The sequence below is a fragment of the Mustela erminea genome, chromosome 5, assembly GCF_009829155.1.
Source record: "Mustela erminea isolate mMusErm1 chromosome 5, mMusErm1.Pri, whole genome shotgun sequence".
In the NCBI taxonomy this organism is placed as follows: Eukaryota; Metazoa; Chordata; class Mammalia; order Carnivora; family Mustelidae; genus Mustela; species Mustela erminea.
The window spans coordinates 110397290-110410142 of NC_045618.1; the positions used below are offsets into that span (position 1 = coordinate 110397290).

The 12853-nt window shown below is 36.4% G+C and overlaps 1 long non-coding RNA gene across 3 annotated transcripts in view; it reads right to left on the minus strand.

The window, feature by feature from the left end:
- The window catches only part of LOC116591495, a 78348-nt gene that overhangs the window by 61737 nt on the left and 3758 nt on the right, over nt 1-12853 (minus strand). The gene's annotated exons all lie outside the window — the stretch shown is intronic.

The window sequence follows — 12853 nt, forward strand, 5'->3', positions numbered from 1 at the left end:
GACATCATAATAAAACTATTAGGGTCTTTTAATATTCCCTTACAGGAAAAATGTCTTGCTGCATTGAATATTATAAGACAGTCTGAAAAATTCTGTTCAAGAAAATGTCTTACAGGGGCACCTGGGTAGCTCAGTGGGTTAAAGCCTCTGCTTTCGGCTCGGGTCATGATCCCAGGGTCCTAGGTTTGAGCCCTGCATTGGGCTCTCTGCTCAGCAGGGAGCCTGCTTCCTCCTCTATCTCTGCCTGCCTCTCTGCCTACTTGTGATCTCTGTCTGTCAAATAAATAAATAAAATCTTTAAAAAAAAAAAAAAGAAAGAAAGAAAATGTCTTATAACTTATTATAAAGTACAATGTACTAAGTCTACAAAAAATATTTCTGACAATTTTGACATTAGCTTTAAAGTATTCTAAAGGCATTCAATGTATTCAGCCTATTACCGGGCTAAGATTAGTTGCTCATCTTAGCAATGTGTTTTTTTTTTTTTCCAATATCCAATCTCAATACTTGACCAAATGAAGTGAGATTCCTATTTCAACCTGGATATTCAATAGTTTCAAATTTATTAATAGTAAATGAGGCAATTGATTTTTACCAGATTCGACACACTACTTAATAGCATAAGATGTGCTTTTCTTTTCTATTTTGTGGTGCATTCCATTACCTTGGGGGTCAATCATGGAGACAACATGATTGAATGGTATAAATTTTTCTTATTGTCTTTAACCCACTGGAATTCATCTGAGGGTTAAATAACTGGAAACAAGGCTAAGAAGCCAATTTTCACGGGAAGATGTTAAGGACAAATGTCTTATTTAAATATTCATGCTTGAAAGGAATTATTCTCTGAAATCTCTTTCATTTAGAACAGTCCATATACAGCAGGAATTTTGTTAAATTTGTTACAAGCTTTGAGCAGATGTGAAACAAAGGCAAAATGTGACCCAATGTTAACAGGGTCTGAAAAATCACAGAACTGTACTATTTTACACTAGTCTGCCAAAATTCATACTGGATGACTCATTAGAAGTTATAAAATAAAAATGGATAAAATATGCATAAAGTCTTATACAAATATGTTGTTTTTTCATCTTTTTATGGTTGTTACAGAATTTGGGTTAAAACTAATGATTACAGGCTTAAGGAAATAGCCATTTAATTCGAGAATAAAATGAAATACTCAGTTATACACTTCTTCATATTTATAGGAGTAGATTTTTAGTATTTTAAGGTTCATTTTGGCATCTTAATATTTATAAGTATAGGTAATGAGACAATGTAAAAAGCCAATACCCAGTTCTAGGATATTAGGAATATTAGAATCCTTATAAAGAGGGGATGGAGAGATAAGCCAGTGGTAATTGATATAAAATAGTTTGGATGTATATTGAATAATTATCAAGCAACCTTTCTTCAGTACTGGGTTGTGAGGGAAAGGAGGGATGGTACAGAGACCAGAAGTTTTCTACCCACCAGAATGGGTTGGAACCATATCATGAATATGGTCACATATTACCCCTTCCCAACTTAGCCCTATGGTGTGATTATGAGATTTAGATAAAATGAGAAGTTGCATGTTAGAAACTGAGCAAATTAACATGGGTCCCCAAAGCAGATTCTATTAGCTGGCCTCTAGATTACTAATACATCTTCTTCCTAAGAATCTGGCAATGAAAAAACCAGGTTTTAAGTTGTAGATGTTGTATCTATTACCTTAAAATTTAAAATTCTTCCAGATTACTTAATATTATAAAGGGACAAATTAGAATCTTATTATAAGGAAACCTGACAAATACCACTGTAACCAAGACACCAAAGTTAACACCACCAATAAGCAGGTGAACCAACATCATTTGCCTCCTGACATGGCACACTAAGAAGAACACAACCCTAACTTTTATTGTATTTCTACCAAATACACATAACCTGAATCTGATCCTGAGGAAACATCAGACTAACCCAAAATGAGGAACATTTTACAAAACACTGATTTACATATTCTTCAAAAACTACCTCTTAAAAGTCAAAGGCCAAGTAATTGTCCAAACTAAAAGAGACTTACAGAGACATCATGACTAAATGAAATGTATGACCTTCAGTTGGATCCACTATTGGAGGGAAAATTGCCATGAAGAAATTTGAAAATGGACTGCAAATCATAAAGTGGTATTACAAAGATGTTATATTTCCTGAATTTGAAAATTATACTGTGGCTATAGATCAGAATGAGCTCATTCTTAGGAAATATATGTTTAAATATTTAGAATTAAAGGAATATGATACCTGCAACATAGTCTCAAAGGGCCAGGAAAGACTATATATAAAGGGAAAAGGCATGATTAAAAACAAAAGTGGCAAATGTTAATAATTGGTGATTCTGGATTAAGACTTTATGGAAGAATAGAGATAGTCCGAGATGGTGGAGGCGTAGGAGACCTTAGTTTTCCCTGGTCCCAGGAATTCAGCTAGATAACTATCAAATCATTCTGAACACCTGCAAACTCAACCAGAGATCTAAGAAAAGAACAGCTGCAACTCTAGAAATAGAAAAGCAACCACATTCTGCAAGAACGACAAGATGAAAAACTCACCTCAAAAAAGTGAACAAGAGGCAATGCTGACTACCAGAGACTTAACTCGAATGGATATAAGTAAAATGTGAGATCAAGAGTTCAGAATGATGATTATAAAGATACTAGCTTGGCTTGAAAAAAGCATAGAAGACACTAGAGAATCCCTTTCTGGAGAAATAAAAGAACTAAAATCTAATCATGTTGAAATAAAAAAGATGATTAATGAGATACAATTAAACATGGAGTCTCTGAGTGCAGGATAAATAAGATAGAAGAGAGAATTAATGATACAGAAGACAAAATGATGAAGAATAAAGAAGCTGAGATAAAGAGAGATAAATAATTACTGGATTACTAGGGGAGAATTTGAGAGAAAAGTGATACCATGAAGTGAAATAATACTGGAGGAAGAACACTATATCATACCTAAATGGTCTGTCCAACAAGAAGATCTAAGAATTATACTTATGCCCCTAACATGAGAGCAGCCAACTATATGAACCAATTAATAATAAAATCAAAGAAACACATTGATAATAATATAATAATAGTAGGAGACTTTAATATTTCACTCACAGAAATGGACAGATAATCTAAGCAGAAGATCAGCAAGGAAACAAGGGCTTTGGATTACACACTGGACCAGATGGACATCACAGATATATTCAGAGTATACCATCTTAAAGCAACAGAATACCCATTCTTCTCAAGTGTACATGGAACACTCTCTAGAACAGATCACATCCTGGGTCACAAATCAGGTCTCACCAGGCATCAAAAGACAGGGATCATTCCCTGCATATTTGCAGACCACAATGCTTTGAAACTTGAACTCAATCACAAGAGGAAATTTGGAAAGAACTCAAATACATGGAGGCTGAAGAGCATCCTACTAAAGAATGAAGGGATCAATGAGGAAATTAATTTTTAAAAGTTCACAGAAACAAATGAAAATGAAAACACAACTGTTCAAAACCTTTGGGATGCAGCAAGGTGGTCCTAAGAGGGAAGTATATAGCAATACAAGCCTTTCTCAAGAAGTAAGAAAGGCTTCAAATACACAATCTAACCTCACATGTGAAGGAGCTGGAGAAAGAACAGCAAAGAAAGCCTAAATCCAGCAGGAGAAGAGAATTAATAAAGATTAGAGCAGATCAATGAAATAGAAACCAAAAGAACAGTAGAAAAGATCAATGAAACTAGGAGCTGGTTCTTTGAAAGAATTAAGAAGATTGACAAATCCCTGGCCAGACTTATCAAAAAGAAAAGAGAAAGAACCCAAATAAATAAAAACACAAATGAAAGAGGAGAGATCACAACCAATACTGAAGAGATACAAACAATTATAAGAATATATTATGAGCAACTATATGCCAACAAATTAGGCAATCTGGAAGAAATGGATGCATTCCTAGAAATGTATAAACTATCAAACAGAAATAGGAAGAAATAAAAAACCTTAACAGACCCATAGCAAGCAAGGAAATTGAAGCAGTAATCAAAAATCTCAACAAACAAGAGTCCAGGGCTGGATGGCTTCCTAGGGGAATGCTACCAAACATTTTAAGAAGAATTAGCACCTATTCTTCTGAAGCTGTTTCAAAAAATAGAAATGGAAGGAATACTTTCAAATTCTATGAGGTCAGCATTACCTTGATCCCAAAACCAGACCAAGACCCCACCAAAAAGGAGAATTACAGACCAATATCCATGATGAACAAGGATGTCAAAATTCTCACCAGATAATAGCCAACAGAATCCAACAGTACATTAAAAGGATTATTCACCACAACCAAGAGGGATTTATTCCTGGGCTGCAAGGGTGGTTCAACATCTACAAATCAATCAATGTGATAACAATACATTAATAAAAGAAAGGACAAGAACCATATGATCCTCTCAATAGAGGCAGAAAAAGCATTTGACAAACTATCGCATCCTTTCTTGATTAAAACTCTTCACAGTGTAGGGGTAGAGGGAACATACCTCAATATCATAAAAGCCATCTATGAAAAACCCCATGAGTATCATTCTCAATGGGGAAAAACTAAAACTTTCCCCTTAAGGTCAGGAACATGACACAGATATCCTTCTCACCACTGTAGTTCAGCATAGTATTAGCAGTCCTAGCCTCAGCATTCAGACAACAAAAAGAAATAAAAGGCATATTTTTCAGCAAAGAAGACATCAAACTCTCACTCCTTGTAAATAATATGATACTCTATGTGCAAAACCCAAAAGACTCCTCCCACCCAAAACTGCTAGAACTCATACAGGAAATCAGTGAAGTTGTAAGATATAAAATCAAAGCACAGAAATCAGCTACATTTCTATACACTAACAATGAGACAGAAGAGAAATTAAGGAGTCAATATGATTTAAAATTGTACCCAAAACCATAAGATACCTAGAAATAAACGTAACCAAAGAGGCAAAGAATCTGTACTCAGAAAACCATAGAATACTCATGAAAGAAATTGAGGAAGACATAAAGAAATGGAAAAACATTCTCTGCTCATGGATTGAAAGAATATATATTGTGAAAATGTCTATGCTACCTAGAGAAATCTACATATTTAATGCAATTCCTATCAAAATATCATCAACTTTTTTCACAGAGATGGGACAAATAATCTTAAAATTTTTATGTAAACAGAAAAGACCTCAGAGAGCCAAAGGAATGTTAAAAAGGAAAACCAAATCTGGTGGCATCACAATGCCGGACTTCAAGCTCTATTAAAAAGTTGTAATCATCGGGGCACCTGGGTGGCTCAGTGGGTTAAAGCCTCTGCCTTTGGCTCAGGTCATGATCCCAGGGTCCTGGGATCGAGCCCCACATCGGGCTCTCTGCTCAGCGGGGAGCCTGCTTCCTCCTTTCTCTCTCTGCCTGCCTCTCTGCCTACTTGTGATCTCTGTCAAATAAATAAATAAACTCTTAAAAAAAAAAGTTGTAATCATCAAGACAGTATGGTACTGGCACAAAACAGACATGTAGATCAATGGAATAAAATAGAGAACCCAGAAATGGACCCTCAACTCTATGGTCAAATAATCTTCAACAAAGCAAGAAATAATATCCAATGGAAAAAAGACATTCTCTTCAACAAATGGTGTTGGGAAATTAGACAGCCACATGCAGAAGAATGAAACTGGACCATTTCCTTACACCACACAAAAATAGACTGAAAATGGATGAAAGACCTAAATGTGAGACAGAAATCCGTCAAAATCCTAGGAGAACACACGCAGCAACCTCTATGACATTGGCCATAGCACTTCTTGCTAGACAGGTCTCCAAAGGTAAGGGAAACAAAGGCAAAAATGAACTATTGGGACTTCACCAAGATAAAAACTGTTGCACAGCAAAGGAAACAGTCAACAAAACCAAAAGACAACCAACAGAATAGAAAAGATATTTGCAAATGTCTTATCAGATAAAGGGCTAGTATCCAAAATCTATAAAGAACCTAACAAATTCAACACCCAAAGAATAAATAATTCAATCAAGAAATGGGCAGAAGACATGAACAGACATTTCTGCAAAGAAGATATCCAAATGGCCAACAGACACATGAAAAAGTGCTCAACATCACTTGGCATCAGGGAAATGCAAATCAAAACCTCAATGAGATACCACCTCACACCGATCAGATGGCTAAAATTAACAAGTCCAGAATCGAAAGATGTTGGCGAGGATGCAGAGAAAGGGGAACTCTCTTACACTGTTGGTAGGAATGCAAGCTGGTACAGCCACTCTGGAAAACAGTATGTAGGTGCCTCAAAAAGTTGAAAATAGAGCTACCCTATGACCCAGGAATTGCACTACTAGGGATTTACCCCAAAGATACAAATGTAGTGATCCAAAAGGGCACCTGCACTCCAATGTTTACAGCAGCAAGTCTAGAGTAGCCAAACTGTGGAGAGAGACCAGAGGTCCATCAACAGATGAATGATTAAAGACAAAGTGGTCCTTATATGCAGTGGAATACTACTCAGCCATCAAAATAAAACAAAATCTTGCCATTTGCAATGACATGGATGGAACTAGAAGGTATTATGTTAAGTAAAATCAGAGAATCACAGAAAGACAATTATCATCTGCCCTCACTCTTATGTAGAATTTAAGAAACAAAACAGAGGACCATTTGAGAAAAGAGGAAAAAATAAAATGAAATCAGAGAGCGAGACAAACCATAAAAGACAATTAATCATGGGAAACAAACTGAGCGTTGCTGGAGGGGAAGGGGGCAGGAAGATGGAGTAACTGGATAATGGACATTAAAGAGGGCTAGTGCGGCACCTGGGTGGCTCAGTGGGTTAAAGCCTCTGCCTTCGGCTCAGGTCATGATCCCAGGATCCTGGGATCGAGCCCTGCATCAGGCTCTCTGCTCTGTGGGGAGCCTGCTTCCCCCTCTCTCTCTGCCTGCCTGTCTGCCTACTTGTGATCTCTCTGTGTCAAATAAATAAATAAATAAATAAATAAATTTTATTTTTAAAAAAAAGAGGGCAAATGATATAATGAGCACTGGGTATTATTTAAGACTGATGAATCCCTGGTCTCTATCTCTGAAACTAATAATATATTATATGTTAATTAATTGAATTTAAATTAAAAAATTAAAATAAAAGTAAAATAAAATTCTTGGATATATTACAAAAATTTTTAAAAGAATTTATTGAAGATCTTTGTATTATTCTTGCAACTTTTCTTTAGATTTATAGTTATTTTAAATTTAAAAATGTTTAAACTTCACTCTTTTAAAATACGAACTTATTTTTAAAAATAAATAAAATATGAGGTTATTAAGACTTGAAAGATAAGAAAAGTTATCACTGTTTTCAATACCCACCATCTTGTTTAATAATATTGGTGAGTTCTAGAACAAAAATAAAAAAGCTTATCTCTTAGCAAACTAAGAACGTAGATCATTAGATCTATTCATTAAGCAGATAGTTTTAAGTATTCACGTATGTGTTCAAAATGTTATTTTTCTAAGTGCTCTTCTTTCACAGTCATTCCATGGGAAATATCTGAGAATGTTATGAGTGAACATTGTTAACCATCTAACATTCAGAAAGCAAGACCTTGAATATCACCATACTATGTATGGTGCATTCCAAATCCAAAGATCTATGGCTACTCTACAAATTGAATCCTTCAGCATTACTGGCCCATGTTATGTACCAGGTACTGTGTTGTTTATAGGTCAACTCAGAGCACAACCATAGTTTCCAATGAACCACCAGTTCCCATGTGAATCTTTCCAACCCAGACCTCTCCTGAGCTGCAATTTTACATGGGCCATCTTCACTTGGATGTCTCAAAGGCATCTTAACATGTACCTGCCAAACAGCACACTTGATCTCCAAATCTTGGTATCCTCCACTCTTTCTTTGGGTCAATGAACACTGAATCTTTCTAGTAGATTCAGGGAGAAAGATGGGAGTCACCTCTGCATCTTCCATCTTATCTTCTACCTAAATATCCACAACCAATCAGTTACCAAGTCCTCCTGACCTCACCTCTAACTATATCTTTATCAACTTTTCTCATCTCCATTCAAGAGAAGTTAGTTTAGTAATTAATATCATGAATTATGGAATCAGATTACTTGGATTGAAAGCCAAGCTCCAAATTCATCGTTAGTGTAACCTTGGACAAGATACATTGCCTCATTTTGCCTCAGTTTTCTCATCTGTAAAACTGGGACCAATAATACTATCTACTTCATAAGGTTCTTGGAGTAAGTACTCAATAAATGTTAAATACTACTGTCTTCTTTGCCACACTCCAGTCCAAATAACCATCACCCCTCAAGTACACCAGCCTTTTGCTAATCTCCGTAATTCCATATTTGCACCTCCCTAACCAATATAAGAACTAGATGATCTTTATTAAAAACACTTGTAAGCATCTCACTGCCCTGTTTAATGTGTCTCAGTGGTTTCCTATTGCCCTTGAACACAATTCAAACATTTTTCAAAAATGTACGTGTTTCTGCATGATCTAGCCTAATGTTTCTCCAACCTTTGACAGCTGAAGACCACTTGATGGACAGTCAGTTGACACAGTGCTATAAGTTTTAGATTAAAAAAAGAACCAAAGGCTCAATCCAATTTAAAATAATAAAAATATAATTTAAAAATAAAAATAAAAGTGGTCTCATGAAAGAGAGAGGTAGTATATTATTTGCAATTTTTCACCAAGGCATCCAGTTCTATGTCAACTTAGATCAGTTTCCATCCACATATAGGCAGCTTATTTTCTTACATTTTGTTTCTAGTAAACTTTAAAGTCCTAAATTACAGTTGTAGACATCAGGAATGACAATCTAGAATGGATCTTCAGACAGCTCATAATTGAATTAAGCAGATGATCCAAAAGTTATAGGATGATTTTTCACTGAAGATTATTCAAAGCTCTGTCAGATGCTGCTGAGTCAAGGAACCCAACACATACAAAAGCATAAAGGCTAGCAATTGGATCCAATCCACTCTGACAAAATGCATACAGATATGGTTTTCAAATATACCCCTATAATACATAACCAGTGTTTCCTGGAATCAGTGAAGGACATCATCATGTGCTGGGAAAAATAAAATGGAGCAATGGAGCTCTTTCACCATAGGCCAACCTTAGAAATAAACTGTCATTTTTCACTCTCAACATTAAAAATCTCAGTATGCCAAAATAATGGATTAGGCTGTTTGAGAATCTGGTATCAATAATATACACCACTTGAGCAAATCACTTGAAAACGTATGTCGAGGTGCCTGGGTGGCTCAATGAGTTAAAGCATCTGCCTCAGCTCAGGTCATGATCCCAGGGTCCTGGGATTGAGCCCCACATTGGGCTCTCTGCTCAGCGGGGAGCCTGCTTCCCCCTCTCTCTCTGCCTGCCTCTCTGCCTATTTGTGATCTCTCTCTTGCTCTGTCAAATAAATAAATAAATAAATCTAATTAAAAAATTTAAAAAAAAAGAAAACATACGGCAATGACATAAAGCTGTCATTATCAGATCACCGTGATGAAATATTTTTATCTCTTCTCTCATTACAGATGCTTGTGAATACCTTTCCTCTCACCAACAATTCTCTATCTCCTATACCAATTTTGTCCTTTTTATTAGTTCACTTCCATTAGCATAAAAACTATGTTGCTATTCATTCTTAAAAAAAAAAAAAAAAAAAAAATCCCTGATTTCTTCAATCCCTCTCTTAAACCTCTCCAGTCAGGTTTTTGTTCTCATCAACTCCACCAAAATCATCCTTGTCAAGATCACCAGTGACCTTCACATTCCAAAATATCATGGTCAGTTATCAGCTCTCCTCTCACTGAGCATCAGCGGCATTTGGCACTGTTGATCATTGTCTCCTCTAGGAAACACCTTACCTGGTTTCCTGGACACTGCACACTTGCAGCTTCCTTCTTGAGGCACTCTATTTGCTTTTCCTCAATCCCTTTGCTCCTTGAACCTCAAGAGGTTTCTCCTTTTTCCAGAGAAGCAAGTTCACATCTCTAGCATCTCTACTCTCACACATTTGGGGCTTTGCACTGGCTAAGTCCCTCTGTCTAGCATATTCTTCCCTCACATATCTTGTCCCCTCTTAAATATTCACCTTTGAGAACTACTTTCTGCTCCACCCCTCTTCTGACCAATTATTCTTATTTACTATAGTCTTCTTATTTTCCAATAGCACTTATCACCCATTAAGGTAATTTACATATTTGCTATGCTCATTGTTTATTATTTACCTCCTTCCACTAGAATGTAAATTCCACAAGGGCAATGATAGTGTTTATCTGAGTAGTTCACCACAATATTCCTAGCACCTGGTAGGTGCCCCATGAATATCTGTTGCCATAATTAATAAATCCATGGTAAACTGGATTTGCCAGACTAATACTACACATTTAAGATTATATAAACAATTGATTATTAACAATGATTCTAAAAAGGTTTGATTATTATCATATGGTTTCACTCATATGCAGGACATAGGGAGTAGCACCGAGGAACACAGGGGAAGGGAAGAAAAACTGGGAAAAAATCAGAGAGGGAGACAAACAATGAGAGGCACTGGATTCTGAGAAACAAACTGAGGGGGGACAGGACATGGGGTAACCAGGATGGGTATTAAGGAGGGCACAAGGGGTGATGAGTACTGAGTGCTGCATACAACTAATGAATTGCTGAACACTACGTCAAAAACTAATGATGTATCATATGTTGCATTATATGTTCAATTATAATTGAACATAAAAATTTTTAAAAAAATAAAAAGTTTTGAAGAGCAAGTATGATATGGCCTTCAGATTTGGACTTGGACTTGAATCCCTGATACATCACTTAACCTATCAGCTCTGTGATTTTGAGCCCAAGATTTCATTTCCATTTAATAACAATGGAAATCACATCACCTCCCTCTGATCTTTGAAAGGATTAAATGTGATATGTGCAAAATTTCTCAACACAGTGCTTAACATGTAATAGTTGTTCATCAAATGTTAGAAGGTCCATCTCCCTTTTCTCCTTCCTCCTTGATCATAGGAAGAGTTACTTGCTGGTTCTGGTATAGGTTGAGCAGAGCTGGAAAAGGATTTCACTTTACATACTACTTAGTTTAGGGTATATGCCTGGAGCACTGAGTTGAGAAGGATTTGATGGCCAAAGTTCAGATTCAGCTAGAACTTGCACCATGATGGTAAGTAACTAAGAACTGAGGGAGGGGAGGGAATGGTGGTATCTAAGTGGAATCTATCATCCTGGTTTTAATGGTCTCCCCTAGTGCCTCACAGAAGAACCCTCTATTTCTCAAAATGCTCGTGTGATTTTTCTAGCAGAACTGTGAGAGGAGCTATATTATATCCAGCATCAAGTGTAGAATTATTTCTTAGGTTACGGGAAGGCTTAAGGAAAGACAGCAGAAAATCTATATTTCTACAGAAGGCTTATCAAGATATCTGAGCTGTCACTCCGTTTTATGGAGTCTTCCTTTTTTCAGTATATTTCAGTATATTTAGGGTCTAAAAGTGCAGAAGTTCAGCTAATCAGGCTTCACAAATCCCATCTCCTCAACTAGATTTGGAAGGCCCATATTTACTCTAAGGTAACTTTTCCCAATGACACAGAGAAAATTTTGACTTTTTTTATAAAGATCTTCAATCCAGACTAACTCAAGATTAAGCATTTTATGGATTCCAGTGGTGTAAAAAATATTAAGAAAAGTGCAGGAGACAGATGCTAACTGAAGAAAAGAACATTAGACATGAATACAATTATTCTCCTAAGATGTTATGTTATTCATCAAGCTGGTATGGCCTAGTAACAGTAACTTAAGATTTTCATGGCATAGAGAATAGCTAAATTTTTAAAAAAATATGTGTTATGGCCAAGATATATTCTGGAGGAAAGAGGATGGGCAAAATGATATTTAGTTCTTTTTTTTTTCTAGTTGGTATCAAAGGCAGCAACTTATCTGAAAATAAGCTTCAGTACCTAAGAGAAGGAAATAAATGTTTCCTATTATGTGCAAAATTTATCTACTGGAGAAAAAAAAAGGAAACAAACATTAAATCAAACAAAAGGTTGGATGGCTCTCATTCTATTTGAGATCAAGAAACATGGAGCTAAAGATAGCATCACAACATCCAAGCAGTTTCACCCTTACCCACAGTCTTGACCCTGTTGTGATTATGTAAACGAAAGCCATGAAGACAAACAGGGGAGAAGGGTATTTGACAATCACCTTTGATTCGGGGAAAAACTGAAATCAGCTGCAGAGGTGATTCACGAGGACAAGTGGTGCTTTATCAACACCTTCAGTAAGAATAGAGGAGTCTTGACAATGACCTAAAGTACAAGAGTTCAGAAACAGATCCGCTGCCCCACATGGCTTACAGGCTCACCACAAACAGCCTAAAGGAGGTTTAGCTTATAGAGCACAGCACTGAACATAGCTACAGCTTTATAAGCTCTCACCTAAAAGGCCAAGGAATCTAACTGGAGGGTGGATGTTGAGTGTAGGACTCTCCTTGTTTGTGACTCACCACCAGTGATCGGTTCTTAACATAGCCAGGTAAACCGTGTGGGCTCCCTAGCCAGACTGCCTGTGGGAATCCCCACTCTGCCACCTCCTAGCTGTGCAAACTTCCTGTCTCTGGGTCTTGGTTACCTCTTCTATAAGACAAGAATTTTTCTTTCACTATCACGGTGTATTATAAACATATTATTACAAGAATACTGGTACGTTCCAAATAAAATATATTTTATGGCTTAA